Raw genomic sequence first — 17,696 nt, 5'->3', positions numbered from 1 at the left:
ACCACACAAACACACAGCCACTCCCCCTAGTGGCATGGCGGTGAACTGCAGAGCAACGCGTTCGAAAGCTCAGTGAAGACGTCACGTCGACGTTGTTCTGGAAGAGTACAAATCTAGCTTTAGTCGTAGTTTATGCTTTAACGTAATTTAATGATGTTGAACCCGTAGTTTAAGCTCGAATATAAATCTAGCTTAAAGCAGTCTTAACAACGCTGGCAACGTTCCGGACGACTATAAATCTGGCTTAAGACCCTCCCCACAACCCACAGGAGAAGACCCTCCAGAACACCTCCAGATGCTCTTTAACCACCTTGACTGGGTCAGAACTCATTCAGAGCACATTCTATGTTGGGCTTGTGGTCATAATGTTACGGCTGATCCTACATGCTTGATTTGATGTTTATATGGAAACTTATAAATGTCATTTTGTGCTGTTTAGGGTATAATCTGTCATTCATTGAGCTTTATGCTTTTATATCAGTTAAATGTTTAAAAAAAGATAAATTTGCATTCTGACGTCATCACATCGTCTTTAAATGATTTTATACGAGCGTAATGAGTAACCTGTGTGTGAAAAATAACACTTTCAGAAGCTCTTCAGCCTGTTAAAACTGTAAACTACAGTCTGTGGAGCTGAATCTGTAGCTGTCGGCTGAGCAGCTCAATGCAACATCACATAAACATCAGCGACTGGTTTCGGTTTTAATTGATATTTCTGCAGATGGACCAATTATCACTTTTAAATGGAACTGAACTTTAAAGCCTCAGCTTTGGATGCTCCGAAGCTCTCACCTTTGACCTCTGACCCCTTTCTGAACAGCTGCCATTTAATATCACAACGCGCTGATTGTTTTAATTGAAACTGGATTTCTTCTTCACTCTTCTCAAATATCTTTCAGTGATAAGGAGCCGTCCTTTGATCACTGATGTTACTGATTTAATTTAGTACCGAATGCTGTAAAAGAGAAGATTTTGTGACCCAGATATCATCTCATTTCTGGGGAAACATGCAGAAACATGAGTCACATCGGTTTGAAAATCGCAGGATCTGGAGCTGCATTTAAATTTAGCAAAGACAGATGGAGGGAATAAGAGAGTCAACCACACAAAGAGCAGAAGAAAAACGATCTGATCCCACCGGCAGAGCCAGCCTTTGATCCGACACCAATAACGACACTTCGGTGGAAGCGTGAAGCGCATCACTTCGTGACAAAAGTGTTGAGACAGTTGTTGTACTATTAAAATACTGAGTTTAATTGCATATGTGAGGAGAAAACTCAACGTTTTAAAAGGGAAACCTATAATTCTAGTTTAAAACAAATAAATAAAGTAGGAAATGAAGATTAAAATCATATTAAATTGATTGGCGCAAACATCAATAGTCAGAAAATATCAGCAAAGTAGGTCAGCTCTGGGAATATAGTTAATCTTTTCTGCCTTTAAACACAAAGAATAGGCATGAAATCCAATTAAGGACAGCGGTGCTGAATCCTGTTTGGCTTTAAACAAAGTAATTAAACAACAAGCATTGTTTAAATAGAATAGTGTCCATTTTACTTTAAAATATGAAAAATATTGTATTTTCACAACAGATGGAAAACAGAAGAGGATCCAAGACTGAACCCTGCGGGACACCAAGGATAGGAAGCTACTTAATGGTGTAACATCAAGTTTACGGTGTCACAAAGTCACAACTAGTTAAGTTTCACCAGGAAAAATCCCCCCAAAAAATCCCCACCACTCCTTCCTTCATCTTCTTATTCCCCATAAACCATCAAGAACCCTGAGGTCATCTGGAAAGTGTCTGCTAACGGTTTATAGTCCAAGGACAAAACATGGAAAAGCATCATTCAGACACTGTGCTGCTTATTTCTGGAACAAACTCCCTGAAACACTTAGATGTTGCTACTTTTAAATCAAGGCTCAAAACTTTCTTGTTTTGTCAGGCCTCTGAAATGTGATGATGGTCAGAGTTACAGATACTCTTCTATCTCCTTTTTTTCTTACCAAAGCTTTTATTAATTCTATCTTGCACTACTTCTGGTTCCGGCTGAGTAGATTTTACAGAAGGTTTTATTGTTTTGCTTTGTTTTACGTGTCTTTGCACATGTTTTTATCTTCTCATCCTTTTATTCTGTTATTTATTTTCCTGCTATGTAAAGCACTTTGAGTTGCACCTGTGTATGAAATGCCTATACAAATAAAATGGCCTTGCCTTCTTAATTAGCTGATATTGGCCAAAGATTGTCCTGCCTGTTGGCTCTGTGAGGCAGAGACGCTGCAATGTTGGCCTGAAACTCGGCTGGAATAAAGAGGAAGTAAATAAAATGAATTCAATTGCCTTGCTTCATATCTGGACTTCAACACTCGCTCATAGATCTGCTTTTTAACCGGAGTACACCTCAGAGATGCTCCCGACTCTGCTTAAACCATATTTGACGCTCTGGGAGCGAGTATCAGTTGGATATTTACATCGTTTAGTGTTTGTATAATTTCTCTCTGGGTTTGAACTTCCATCTTCCAGAACGACCTGCAGGGAGCTCCCCGCCTCGTTTGAGCAAACTGTTGATTTCATTTTGCTCAGCATCGTGCTCCGTGTGAAACTTCAGTGTGACCCAAGTCTAATGAGATCAGTGCAGCGTCAGCATCATCTGCATCCCACTCAGTTTGCACGTCACATGTTAATGTGCACAGTTCCTCAGTGTTTCAGAGGCTGGGGGAGGGCGAGGAAGAGGTTTGGACACAATCTTCTTCATTTTTTGCTATTTCCTGCTCAGCTTCCCAGGATGATGGGTCTGTGGAGACAATGTCTCTGTTTAAAAGATGGTCGATAAAAGCGGTGCTCAACCTTCATTCCCCTTCTTCTGTCTACTTAAAAAGTCTGATTTTGTTACCACTGAACTGTTTGAAGTTAAGTGATCTCAACTTTACTGCTAATCCACATCATTAAAGCTTAAAATGTAGACGTTTATCCATCATGATTCACTTGAACAGAGTTTAATTTGCTCCTGAAGCACGTTCATGTGCTAAATAATTTGGTGCATAAAGACACATGCACAGTCCCAGCAAAATATCTAATCTGCACTGGAATTGCTGCTCACCTTCTGGCATTTCTCCAGTTCTGGTTTGTGTTAAAAAAGCATCTTTTGGCTCTTTGCATCACTGCATTACGTCAGATTCAGGAGCCTGCAGGACGTCTCACTGCAGAGACTGAAGTGTCTCAGAGGGAATCCAAAAATCAGTTGTGGATGCGCTCTTCAACAACTCCATAAAGGCACTGGTCCACCAGATGACCAACGTACCCCGGTCGCCCCTTTTCATCTAAAGCGGTTCCAGCACTGGACCTAGAAGCGGCTCCAGCTAAGAACCGGGTTTGTTTTCCACAGTCAAAGAGCCGTAACAGAACCATGTCATCGCACCACTTTAATTATCTCCAAAGTATCTTTGATTTACAGTCACTGGATGTCTTACTATCACCGGTTTAGTTTAACGCTGCTGTTAAAACACTCTTTTAATGTTTTCACGTTCATTATGATGTCACCTCTTTGCTCCAGTGGTCTTCCTGCTTCCTTTCTCTTCTCTGTTCCTTTATAAATCTCCCTTTAATTTTCTTTCTGGATTGTGTGACCGCCCCATCAGACCGAGGCTCATGACCATCAGCAGCATCTGGACTCCTCTCATGCATCACATCATGTCTGCATCAGAGTCTAACCTCCCATAATTCGATTCTAATCTTACTCATCAAACTTTACTCCAATAATGCATTCTTCAGCCTTTCATCATTGCACATCTAATGAATTTGTGTTAATCGTTCATTTGAGCTGGTCTTGTTTAAGCAGTTTTACCACCTTTCAAACATGACTTCTTTGAAGCTTTTATCAGTGGAAATATTATAAATGTGGACTGTCAGCTTTTGTCTCAATTCATTTTCATCCTTTGCATTGTGTCACTAAACTGTAATTAATGCAACAATTAAGCAAACTTGAGTTTTATAATCCTAGCTGTCGGGGAGGTGCTGTGAACTGTAAGGTGCCAGTCGTAGTTATCACCACGGCCAGAAGAACACTTAAGGCCCGGATGTGTATCTAACTGTGTTGGTGCAGGCAGGTGGATGTGATTGGCAAGGAAAAGGATGAGAGGAGTTAGCTTAAACGGGTTTGTGTTCCTCTCTTAAAACAGTCTTACAACAAACAGAAGTTTGTTTGCGTTTTTTTCTGTCAATAAAGGAATAAAATTGTAATTACAATTATTCCAGTTGCTCACAACATGTTATCTTACACAATAAACAACTTGGATACGAACACATCCGCTTCAACATAAAGTAAACATCCACATTCAGGCCGAAATGACACGTAACGGCTAGCGCTAGCCTGTTAGCACTTAGCTGCTTCCATTAGCTACGTTCAAGTCACAAACAGAAGTGAAAGCATATCCTGACATTAAACTTAACAAACACTACTTGTTATTGACGCACAAACATAGCTGATGGCAGTATTCCTGCTGGTTTACTCTCTTGTAGCCGTTTAGCAACCATAGACTGTGAGCCACGCTGTGCGGACTCTCGGGCGGCGGGCAGTGATGACGTCACTTCCGCCGAAGTTTCCTCATAAACAAACTGCAGTAACTTGCATTATAAGTCAAACATCAATAACATTCAACAAAATAAGGCCAATAATAAGAGTCTTTTGTACAATAGCTCCACAATTTAGATATATTCACATATGCTGACCAACAGGAGCCTGGACGCTTTCAGCTGGAAAAGTCTCATACTTCCTTATCTGATCACCTCTGTCATACAAGTCATGAAAGACTGACAGTGTAACGATCAATGACCATCACAGAGATATTTAACATAGAAACTCATAGTTATTGAGTAACAAAACCAGCTCGTACATTCAAAGATTTCCAATTATTTCCAATTATCCTCAAAAGAAACAATAAAAAAACTGATTAAGCCTCGACGTGCACAATACTGAAGAGAATACTGTTGGTTTCTGGCAGAAGAAAATGCAAATGAGTCTCGGTTATTACATTTTTCATTTAGATTTAATGTTTTATTTCAAAATTAATGCAAAGAAATCCTCCAATAATAAAACCAAGTGTTACATGAAAATTAGATCCATGCCTGCTGGTGTACAAATGAACACAGCGTAAGATACACTGTGGATATTTAGTGAAAACAGGTATGAACACATACATTTAGCTTCCATCCATACACACAATGGATCGTATGCTGGAACTTAACAAGGGTCACAGTAAGAATCTGGGATATTATTTCCCCCTCGTTCAGTCTGCAGCAGGTGGCCTGGAGTAGAGACTGAATCTAACAAGAAGCATATGACTGCTGTCAGCTTCCCTCATGTCATCGAACAAGTACACAAACACATGCAGACAAAATCAGATGATGTATATATATGCCTTATTATAATGCCCTTTTTATCCAAAAAACAAGCTTGAATACAGAATATTTAGTTGAGTATGAGGTTATTTTGTCTCAGAGCAGCGAGTAAAAAATAGAGATCATCCAAAGACATTTATAGTTTTTTAATCAGTTACAAAGGATTTTAGTTTTCCTATAACACATAGGATATATACATCCATCCATTAGCTATAAAAACATTTAACTGAGGAAGGTTATGGGTGGTGAGGCTGTCTTAATGTATATCGGGCGACTGGTAGAGTCCAAACTGGGCAGGTTGCCAGTCCATCACAGGGTTCCCTTAACGGCACCAAAGTGGTTTCCTTTGCAAATCCACTTTATGTCCAGATTGATTTTTAGAATTTCTGGTCTGCAAAACACTAAATACAATTCCAGTTTTGCTGATTTGATCCTGGCACAGATGGCGGTCTCAGATTTGATTCTCAGTCTGATCGCTCTGACCAGCTCAATCTCACGACAGAATGTGTAATAGTTCCGCTTGCTCAAGACTCAAAGTGTTGGACTCAAATCAGAAAGGCTCACAAGTTATACATTTACACAATTATACAAACAATTACTATGTTTCTGTTCAATTATCACTCGGTTCCCGACAGATGCAGCTCGTGTCTCATTAAATCATCACTTGTTGTGAACTTCATCTCTCAGAGTTTCCGCATCTTTCTTCACATTCAGCCCAGCTGATTTGAATTTAAATGCATCACTGAGACTCAACCAAACCCTGAACATCTCACTCACTAATGAGTAAGATGAGGAGTTAAAAAGTACATTGATGATATACACTTCTCACTATTTATGTGTCATCATTCCTTTCACATCCTGTTTACACTGCCCTACAAGAAGCAGCATAAAGATATGTTTCCATCTCACCATAAACTGTGCCACTGCTGCTTGTTTGTGACATGCACAAATGCTCCTATTGTTCTGGTGAGGCTGGGCTACTCCTGAAGCTCTCTGTCTTCTCTTGCAGTGCTTTTTGGCAATAAGTCAGACATATTATTATGACATAGCTATTTTCATTGATTGGCAGTGCAAACTCTTCTTCTCTCTGCCTGTGGCAGGAATTGGCATCCTGAAGTTGCTCACCGAATATTTTTTGCGAGGCGCTTTCTTTTCTTCAGAAAAAGTTTCTTAAAGGGTCTGAAAAATCGCAACAACTCAACATATATGCATATTGACTCAGTGTATCTGTGCATATAGAGGGAAAGGGTTGATGCAGCGTGACTGTGACACAGAAAGAGAGGCTTGCTATTTTCTTATTGTAAGATTTACATAGAATATAATTCCCTCAACAGTTTTGCAGGATAACACAGGTTCCCTCTCAGTGTCTCACCACGGCTTTTTTTCCCTCAGTCATTCAGCCCCATTCCCTGCTGGTAGCTGGAAGGTTTTCCAATAAAAATGTCCTTGTGTTGATGTGATGGTTTGACACGTTGACTGAGGGACACGCCTCCTTTCTGACTGTTGGATTATGCTCTGAACGTGTTCTGATTCATGCTTTTAAGTCTCTTTCTTTCAGGAAATCAGATGCTTTCTTTTCAAAAGCTGGAAAAAAGAAATGTGAATGAGAGACATTTCCATTGTGTTTGAAGTGGTTAAACTGAGCTGCAGAGTCACCAGAGGGTGGCGGTAAAGACTACATTGGTAATGGTTATAATTCAATAGAAGAAGTAGTTGTCCTAACCGGAAACAATCCTTGAGGAAGAAAAAACAACAATAGTGAAAATGGACAAAGTTCTTCCATGGGAAGTACTTTAATATCTGGGAATATCTGGGATATCATATCATATGTTAGATGCCGGTCAGTCATATGACTTTGTTTGTCGGCTCAGATGGGAAACTGTTAGTGAGTCATGTAGTTTTATTACCAAAGTTGTTTAGTTTCCCCCTAAATTGAACAAAGTCTTCTTCAAAATGAGGAAAAAACACTTTGAGCAAGTGTTTGTATTAACTTTTTCCCATATTCTAAATGTGAATTTAAAAAAATGGCAATGGAAACCTGACAGGTCGGCTGCAGCCTGCAGACTGCACACAAGCCACCCAGTCCATCAGTAGAGCTATCTGGCACCCCAGATTCCTACTTTGTTACCACAGCAACCACACAGATGCATGTTCCATGTGTTTTCGACATCAGATCTATGAAAGTGTGAAGAACACATTGAGACAAACTCCACACAGAAAGGCTCTTGTTGTCCACCCAGAGCTGCATTCCAGAGCAGCAACAAACTATTGCACCACCTTTTATTTCTGGCAGTAGGGAATCAAACCCCCGTTACTTACTTTCAACAGTGAAGATGGAAGCTCGGGATCAGTACTGTCGCCTCACAGCGAGAGGGTCCCAGGTTCAACCTCCAGCTGGGAGGTGGCATGTTGGCGTGACCAAGAACGTGGCCTAGTGGCCTAATGGATAAGGCATCAGCCTCCGGAGCTGGAGATTGTGGGTTCAAGTCCCACCTGGGTCGTTTAACTTGTATTGATTCAATATTGGCTGACACTTTGTGTTAAGCCATAACGCTCTTGCATTATGTCACAACTGGGTCCCTCCGTTGGTCCCAGGATTGTCGTCTAGCAGCTCCTACACCACGCCTAAGACAATCCAAACTCTTTGGGATTGCATAGTGTAGGTATGATTGCCACCTTCCATGTCCTGAGTTCAAATCCCCTGCATGAAAGGTACTACCTCCAGTAGGGGTCCTTAGACATTACCCTTTACCCTAAATGCCTACCTGTAAGTTTGGATAAAAGCGTCTGCTAAAATGCATAAACATAAATGACATAAATAAAACATAAAACATGTATGCGTGGGTTCTCTGCGGGTTCTCCCATGTGGGAGACCCCTGCATGAAAGGTACTACCTCCAGTAGGGGTCCTTAGACAAGACCCCCTTACCCGGGTACTCCAGCCTCCTCCCACCATCCAAAAACATGCATGTGAGGTTAACTGCTGTCTCTAAACTTGTCCTTAGGAGTGATTCTGCATAGTTGTGTGGCCCTGTGATGGACTGGCGACCTGTCCAGGGTGCACCCCGCCTCTCGCCCAGTGACTGCTGGGATAGACTCCAACCCCCCCCCCATGACCCGACCGATGGATTAAGTGGGTATAGAAAATGTTTGGATGGAAGCTCGGTTTCTGTATTGTGTGCACATTTTCTTTTATTCGCTCCTCCACACAGAAATAAGCACTTACACAGACTGTAGAACGTCCAGAAATAGCTGCCAATTTTCTCCTTTCGTAAATGAGGTATTGTAAAGAGCTGTCACATCTGGAGCAACACTGCTCAGAGTGAAAGACTGCAGCAGATGTGCGCAGAGAGCGTTGTCAACCAAGGTGCTTATTAAAGCTGTCAATGCAACACCCCCTTAAGAGCGTTTCAGATGATACTTTCAGCTACAAATTCCTTTCTGTTCGCAGGAAATAAAAATCTTTCATGGCACTTTAAACCTGGTAATTCTGCTGTGTCATTCTACATAAACACAGAAGTGCACAAAACAACAAATATGGTCGTTTTTTTATCAGATTCACACAAGGTTTTTCTTTTTTCCTCATGGCAGTTTATATTTAGTGGAGATATATAGTGCAGTCATTCTTAGAAATCAAGCTACACACATTCTTAACGGGGCAGCAAATATGCATCAAAAGGATCTGTGCTGTATGACAGCTATGAGTGAGCAAAGACAAATATATACACAGCTTATTCAAATGTTGTGGATACAGATAGGTTGACATATAACCACATAACATCATGTTGTTTCAAGTCATACTTTTTACTTTAAAGGGGAACTCTGGTATTTTTAAACCTTATTTCTGACACGAAATACGTTCATCTACTCACCGAGAACAGTTTGGTGAAAGTCGGCGTCCTTCAGAAGATATTTAGATAACTGGAGATCCATATAACGGAGTGAACGGGGCTTAGAGGATGCAGCCTCTAAATAAGGCATTATCTGTCTTTATTTCACCAATACTTTAAGAAGAATGAATGAATGAACGTGTGCTATAGCTCTGTTAGCTCATAGCTGCTGTTATGTGGCTACTTGCAGCTATAGGAGAGCTAACGGAGGGATTTCTACACAGGCACTCTACTGGGACCACTTCATCCACACGCCCCCCTGCAGCACAGCTTATTCACTCCGTGCTCTGTGACAGTCGGCTAACTTCACACAGAGTTTGCTTCTGATAGTTTTGTGCAACATGGCAGGATATTTATCAGATTTTGACAATGTGAACGACGACTTTGAGTAAGATGGACGTTCTTACCGGAGTGAATAAGCTGTGCTTCAGCCATGCGTGTCGATGAAGTCGTCCCAGTATAGTGCCTGTGTAGAATTTCATGCCAGAAATAAGGTCTAGGTTTAAAAATACCAGAGTTCCCCTTTAAGGCCAAAAGCAGCAAAGCTCAGCTGAGACTTTTTGTTTGGTTCCTCCCTCCAAATGAATATTAAATCTTGGACAAATACCACTGAAATATTTTGCATTTGGGAATAGGTTCAGGTTCAATATAATATGAAATTTGTAATCAGTTTAAAATGTTTCTGCACAACTGTTTTAGAAGGGCACTTAAGTATGATTTTACATTTTTTACCATTTTATGATAAATATTTGATATATTTGATAACCATTTCTAAACACTTATGGGATAAACTACATTATGTGAGCAAATACATAAAAAATTACAAATAGATTAATCTTGAATAGGCATAAAAAATGCACCTTACCTTCGAGGTGATCATTTTTGAAGACCAAAGCTCCAAACTCCTCTTTTAACATAACACTAAGACACAGTTCCAGCCGTGATCAGCATCTGAAAAATGCAGAAACTGTTCATTGTGAATTCTGACTGCTGCTGGAACAAAGTTGTCTGACGCTGTAAATCTTGTCTTCTCTTCTCTGGCTTCGCTTCCTGCTCATAGCAGCTATGTGACCACACACAACCATTTGAAATATGCTCTTTTATCTCAACATAGAATTCCTAAACCAGTAGAATTTGCTGAAATACTCCCCAAACTTTCCTGACACCTGAACACCTATAAGTACAAAAGACCTGTTAGCTTAAACCACAAGAACCCAGGACGTTTCAGTACTTTAAAACTAAAAATAATAACAAACAAAGGCTTAAACAGTCTTATGACTGCTAAATTAATGCATAATTACAGAGTTTATAGAGTTCTGGACTACACTGTGTGACGGACATTTTCTGATTTATTCACAATTTGACAGCTTTTGTTGGGTCATAAAAGATGTGGATTCATTATTAGGACATTAAGACATTTCTACAGCATTAATAACTCAGTGACTGCACAGGTTTGTTCACCTTTGAGCTGCTTTCACTGAGCCTGACAGACGACACATGCGTGTTGGTTATTAATTCCACGATACACCAACTCTACCTTCACCACCTAACGTGTAGCATGTAATGTAGAGTCAGTGCTACGCTCCGCTGCCCTCCTCCAGGCTCTTGATCATCAGCCATCTCTTGATTTTCCTGTTCAGGGTTAAAAAAGGGCAACAGATACTGAAGTCTGTTGATGAGCGGCAAACACAAACATATCCCCTACAGCCTTCTGTTTGAATCTGACCCAGCTTGTGATGATCGTTCTCCTTTGTTATTATTAATGATATAATGGGTGTTTGCATGTAAATATGATGTGAAAGCGGCAGCGAATCACGTTGCTCCGCCACCGGTTCAGCTTCTCTCAGAACAAACAGTCTTGCTGCTTATCAGCTGAATCTGGAGTGCTGAAGAAAGTCGAACTGCACGTGAAAAACTCCTGAAACTTTTCCTGAAGGACGCTGTCAAAAACAAATTAGCCTGCGGAGGAAGGTCAGGGAACGCCTCTTCCCATTACAGCTTTAATTTGTTCTTTATGTGGGAGTGAAATACGATACATGTGCCCGTCATGCGTAAGTGAGTTGTCACGTAACTAATCAAATCAGAAGCTCTGGCGTGTTCCAGTCTGCTTGATTTATTGATAATCACACAAGAGCCAAAAAAAAGAGGTTGCTTGTGTGCGATGGGCCGTCTGTTTGTGGCTTCAGTCCTTCCTGTTGACTTTGACTGGACTTTTTAACATTTTTTAATGTGTTTTGGAAATAGTTTTATCTTGATTGTGCTTCTGTAATCTCAGACCTCCACCTGAGAGGAAGTAGCATCTTAATGTGCATGAGGAGTCTGCAGGTTTCAAGAGTTCAGTCCTGAGAAAAGAACTCATCAATGAGATTTCTGGAAAAATAAAGAAAAGATTTAAACTCAAGACTTCACTCTTAAGCTTAATGGCTTTTTCCAAAATTCAGGACCATGGACAGCGCAAGTCAGTGGCGAGATGATTAAATCAGAGAAAGTAGACATATTATGCCTTTTTTAAACAATTTGACAGTTCTCTGAGGTCTTAGAGATGTTTGAAACAGGCTTTGGTCAAGATATTTGCTGGCTCTGTTTTAATATCTTTGTGAGAACAGTATCTTCGGTGGGGCTCAAACTCGCACTTCTGATGAGGTCAGCAGCTTTTGTAAATACAAGAATGTCATAAAAATAACTTTAACACACCGAGAGCGGTACAGGGCATTCAGCGTAGCAACAAGAGCTGTTGTGTTGGAAGCACTCCTTATCCACACAGCTGCACAGGGACGGCTGGTATAATTGGGCTAACAGGGCTCAGCCTACATTATTCAATAAAAATTAGAATATAATATATAAATGTCAATAAAAACTTTAAACAAATTGTTTTTTAATTTTTGATCAGAGGCGGAGCAAAATCTGGTCTGAAACTCATGAAATCGGTGAAAATGGGCTAATTATTTACAGCCCAAGCGAAGCAACTGAGTTACACTTGATTTTTCTTCAACATTTGAGTGACAGGTTGCAAGTCCCGCCCCCTCCATTTGGGCTAAATCTGTACAGCCCAAAGCCAGCAGATTTGGGCCAATCACAGACGACTCCACTTGATTGCGTGTGTCGGGCGAAACTTTGACATCGGCGTTAACAAAGTGGATTATTTACTTTCGAATCCGTTTTCTTCAATGTCCTTAGGTGAAAAAAGTAGGGGCACATCATCCAAAGGATATCCAAATTACACAGAAAGAAAAGCGCCAAAATCGTAGCTTTTGTGTAACTTGGTTTGAGAGAAAGGCTAACGTTAGAAAGGCTAACGGCTAACGTTAGAAAGGCTAACGGCTAACGTTAGAAAGGCTAACGGCTAACGTTAGAAAGGCTAACGGCTAACGTTAGAAAGGCTAACGGCTAACAGCTAACGTTAGAAAGGCTAACGGCTAACGGCCTCTTGAAGCTTCTCTTCAGATAAGGTAGACCCCCCCATTAATGTCACACAGATGGAACATTTTGTGGAGTATTTCTTTTCAGGCTCTCTTAACGTCTTTCTGGAGTGTTTTTCTGGAGTTACTATTTTAGTTTTGTGCTGATGTTTGGATTACTGTGCTCCAAAGCTAATTGCAATCGGCTATAAGTCTGGTTTGACCTTTTTTTAAAACCTTTTATGGTGTGAAAGTATTTGTATTTCCAGAGATGGTAGATGGTATATTTTCCATCAGTGCATTCTTCTAAATAGTGTTTTGGTGGTTGGTTGAAAAGGCCCGTGCTGTTGTGTTGGACACCTTTTATGTTGAAATACAACTACTTGACTTTTATAATACATTATCCGACCCATTCAATGTCACCACAAGCCGTCACTGCAGCTGCAGCAACAGAATTATACTGTTTATTTGTTATAACAGTTATTTCCTTAACTCTTATCACCTCGTACAAGCAGTACTCAGATGATTTTTTTATAAATTAACAGGAGAAAACAGGGGAAACAGATACTGCACTTTGTTTTTGAGGAAGGGTTTTTCATGCTGTAGCACTTGAATCCTGACATGCTTTCACACGGCTGACTGAGTACACCATTGACCTGAAGGGAGGGAAACAGTAACTGTGACTAAAGTGGCCAGAATAGCACGCTTGGTGAGAAAAATCATAAATTGTCTGTCAAATCTTTAAAAATGAATTGTTGATTATGAAAGAATAGTTCCTCTCTGAATGTGTTTGTCATGCAGCAGTTAAGTGGGAGGCATCGAACCCTTTTTCCCTTTAAGTTGACCACAAAAGTCTTTCATGAGAAAGTTTAATCTTAAAGGAATTTAAAGTTTAAAGCAATGGAAAGCGAATTAAAGGATGAAGTGTTTGGAATTAAACATAATTAAGCCCTCATTCTGCAACAAGTTGGTAAAACAAGTTGGTTTTATTCTGGTTCCACAGGTTCTCGACAGAATTAGGTCTTCAATCAGAACCTCTCTCTCAGAAATGGAAGATAACTGCTGTGCAGATGAAATCGCAGTCTTCAGAGGACCGGGAGTGTTTGGACAGCACCAAGGCCCACAGTGAGGGTGAAAATGTTGAATTAAATAATGATAAAAAAGTTATTTAAACTAGCATAAGATATGGTCCAAGTTCACAAAATAATTCCCAAAGTTTAAGCAAGAAAAAAGGCAAGATGCAGCGATCCAATCTGAGGACAGTTGTCCCGGTTACAGTCTGATACTCACAGAAATTAAAGGAATAAACCCTTATAAACTGTATATTTTCCAAACTTAATATCCTCATTCATCCAAATCTACTAAAACTGCTTTGAATTATTACCAAAAGAACAAAAATGGAATTTGCTGCCTGTCATTTATTGCAGTTTAAATGTAAAACGATGAGTTTGCAGCTCGTATGATTGGCCAGCACCACTGTGCACGTGCTGTTGCATGAATTATGTCACAGCTGCATCTCCTAATGTTATCCCAGGGAGCCACAGAACCAACACAGACCTGCCCAAGTGGAACTTTTGAACTGCTGTGACCAAAGTTTATCGATCATTTCCAAACTTAACCTTTCACACTTTTGCTAAATGCCAAAAATGTTAACACAAGCTTTAAAGATCAATAAGTGAAATTCCCTGTTACTCGGGTCTCCACAGTACAAAGACATGTTTGTTAGACAGATGAAGCTCTGATAAAATGCCTTTCAGTGACGAATCATTCACAGTGAAGCAGGATGTTGGATCCTGGCTGTTTGCAGCAATGATTCGTGGGCTGACTGTTTAACACAAAGCATTTGGTACCCAGAATGACTTTTATATTGACAAACTGGTTTGGTTACAGGCTAAATAAATGGAAATGGATCTGGGAGGAAGAAGCCATGATGTGTGATATGCTGCTCTGGTAACTTTCGAAAACTAACAGGCTGTTTATAGACAAATTCAGAGGAGCCTCAAAGAGACTAACGACATACAGAAAATTATTACTCCCAGTTATTATTGCTGCCAAAGGTGGTTCTACAAGCTGCTGAATAATGGTTTGTGCTTATTTTCTCACGCACTACCTCAGCATCTTAGTGTTTTGTTTTATGAATAATGACACGTTGTATTATGGGATGTATTTCTCTCGTGGAAACGACCAGATGATTTTTTATCAAAAGAGCGTGTATGTTCTTCTTCACTTATTCTGACTTTATAACCAAAGTCTGAGTCTCTCAGACATTTAGCCGTGAGAAAAAGCACATTTTGGGGTTTGGGATGTGCTTTAATCAGCATGCTTTAGCACCAAGTTGAACTGGGTAGAGTACAGATTGTTAATATTATAGTGTAGCACAATATTGTGAATAAATAGCATGTTGCAGCTATAAAGTAAGTAAATGTGGGTGTAACTTCATGCCTCCATCTGTTTCAACAGCCAAATTAGCTTGGTTTGACAGCTGTTTGGTTCACAAAGAAGGTATTTCTCAGTTTAATGTAACATTTGTTTTTAGTTGCATGATTTAGTTTCCTTAACATTCCCAAAAGTGTGCAAAATGGGATCATTTGAGGGACCTTTGCAGGTATCAGTATCCCCTGCATGTATGGACTGTTCTTGTCAGTCTAAGCTAAGGGGAACCACAGGCTAACATGGGGTGAATGTTCTGTGCTTGTTGGGATGCTCCAGAAAATTTCATGTGACTGAACAGTGTGAAAAAGTATAAAAATGAAAAATGAATGAACACGTGCAGCTGCTGGCTCACATGGAGTCTGTTGGCTTTTCAGTCATTTATGTTTCTTATGAACAGGAGAATTGTTGTTTCCGATCAATCTGCACATAAAGCAGATTCTATGGAACCTGTTTGGACACAGAGGGACACTTTAGCACCTTTACAAGGATGAATCCTGACAGGTGCATGCCCAGAGGATGCTGGTTTACGGCTGGAGAAACGTAAAGCCTCCAACACACACACACAGATCGTTAGGTTAGGTTTAGGAATGAATTCTGTTGCTGTAACCCAGCATATTTATCTTTTCACTTGGAACACGGAGGACATATGATAAAAATGTGCAATTCATTCTTAATTATCATAAGAAGCATTTGAAAGACCTTCTTTGCTGTCCCTCAGAGTTGTGAGCTTATTGAGTCGGAGCCGCTGCCACAGATCACTGATTCTCTGAGAGCAGCAGAGTCCCTTTGTGGGATTTGTGGGATTCTTATTTGCCTCCTTTAGAGCTCAGTTACACCTGCATCATTGGAATAAAACATGATCAGTTAGATTAGGAGAAAGCTTTGGTGAGCTGCTGAATTGCATTGGTTTTTCCAGGTGTTTTGGTTGCCACTCACAGTCCAAAGACAGTCCAAAGTTTGTCTGTGTTAGCCTTATGAGGGACTGGTCCATATTTAGCTTTATGTTTATGCATTTAGCAGATGCTTTTATCCAAAGTGACTTACAGGTAGGCAGTAAGGGTAAGGGGGTCTTGCCTAAGGACCCCTACTGGAGGTAATACCTTTCATGCAGGGGATTTGAACTCATGTCTCCCACTACGCTATCCAGCCCCCTAATCACTATTTGACATTGTTTTTCTTCTTTTCTTCTAATCTATGCTCTTCTTCTTCTCTATTCTCTGCTCCTTGGTGCTGACATCAGGCAGGACTCGAACCAGGGTCTTCTCCACAGGTAGTTCACGGTCTCCGACAACTCCATCACGCCACCGAGCCCTCTTGGCTTTGATTTTGGCGCCCATTCACCACGGATCACCACATGTCACAGTGTTCATTTCCATCCAAAGTTGCAATAATTCTTCCCAAAGATCTCATTCTGAAGATGGAAGAATCTTGAAGATTCTCAAATGTTTAAATCTGGTCTCTGCGGCGGTCAGTTATTGTGTCAAAATGACGTCTCGTGCTCCCTGAACCCCTCTTCGGTACATTCAGGTTGTCATCTGACCACATTTGATCGAACAACTGCAGCCAACGCAGATGCTTTGCTTAGTTAAATCCAGCTGGTGACTTATTTGGCCTGTTTGTGCATCTTTGCTACGACCTACGGCAGCTTTTTATTAGTCTTTTTCTGTTTTGACCCATTACATCACAGACTAAATTAACTGGCTGCAAATTGGTACTTTGTTGAATGGTGAATTAGGAAGTTATTGCATGTAAATACGTGCACACAATAACTTGTGCTCATTCTTTATTAGCACTGCTGTCCCCTCATACATAAAAAGATAGGCAGTAATAATTAGCTACATGAATACGGGTGAATATTGCCACACTTTTTTACCTGAGACTGGCTCTGCTGCATCAATACTCTCCACAGGACAGATTATGGTGAAACTATTGCACTGAAATGTGCCAGAACTGTTTCTTAATGAGGTAGACAAAAGGTGGAACTAGTTTTGTGTTTACACTTTGAGAGAAATATGTTCTAGTTGCAAAACTTTTTATTTTATTTAACTGTGCAAAATCATCATATATCATTCACTACTTTTCTCCTAAAGTATTCTCTGGGGTCATTAAACCTCTCCACGTTAGCTAAGAAGCTGTGCTGCGGCAGTTCATTGGGCTTAAGAGCCTCATTTTCTTTGTGTGAACTACGCTTTCAGTATTTAGGTCAAAGCTACCTCCGTCTCACTGTGAAAACAAGCCTCTTCATCTCTCTGCATAGCTTCTTTTCTTCCCAAACAGCCGTGCAAATGCATTGAGAAGCTTGTGTGCACATATAGCAGGTTGCACATAGATGGTATATATAAATACACTCCTAAATGCACATGGAGCACATTCTGCTCTCCATCACCCAAACAGCTGCAGACACAAAACACTCTCCTTCTTCTGCATCTCTTTTCCTCCCGCTCCTCTTCGCTATCTCATTGAATCTCCCTCCGTTTTCCTCCTCTCCTTCCTTTCTTTCCCTCTCTCGCCTGTCAGCCGAGCAGCAACGTGAATCAGCGTTTGACGCCCCCACGCTCCGTCTTTTTTCATTGCTCCA

At 40.5% G+C, this 17,696-nt stretch overlaps 1 non-coding gene across 1 annotated transcript; it reads left to right on the top strand.

Moving 5' to 3' along the window:
* Nucleotides 1–7,826: 7,826 nt before the first annotated feature.
* On the top strand, nucleotides 7,827–7,899 carry trnar-ccg (transfer RNA arginine (anticodon CCG)). Its single transcript has one exon. It is a non-coding gene; the product is annotated as a tRNA-Arg (tRNA).
* Nucleotides 7,900–17,696: the final 9,797 nt, after the last annotated feature.

Source organism: Leuresthes tenuis, unplaced genomic scaffold, assembly GCF_036924035.1.
Source record: "Leuresthes tenuis unplaced genomic scaffold, fLeuTen1.0.hap1 SCAF_9, whole genome shotgun sequence".
NCBI lineage: Eukaryota > Metazoa > Chordata > Actinopteri > Atheriniformes > Atherinopsidae > Leuresthes > Leuresthes tenuis.
The sequence above is the reverse complement of the archived record's forward strand: the minus strand, read 5'-3'. Positions and strand labels throughout refer to the sequence as shown.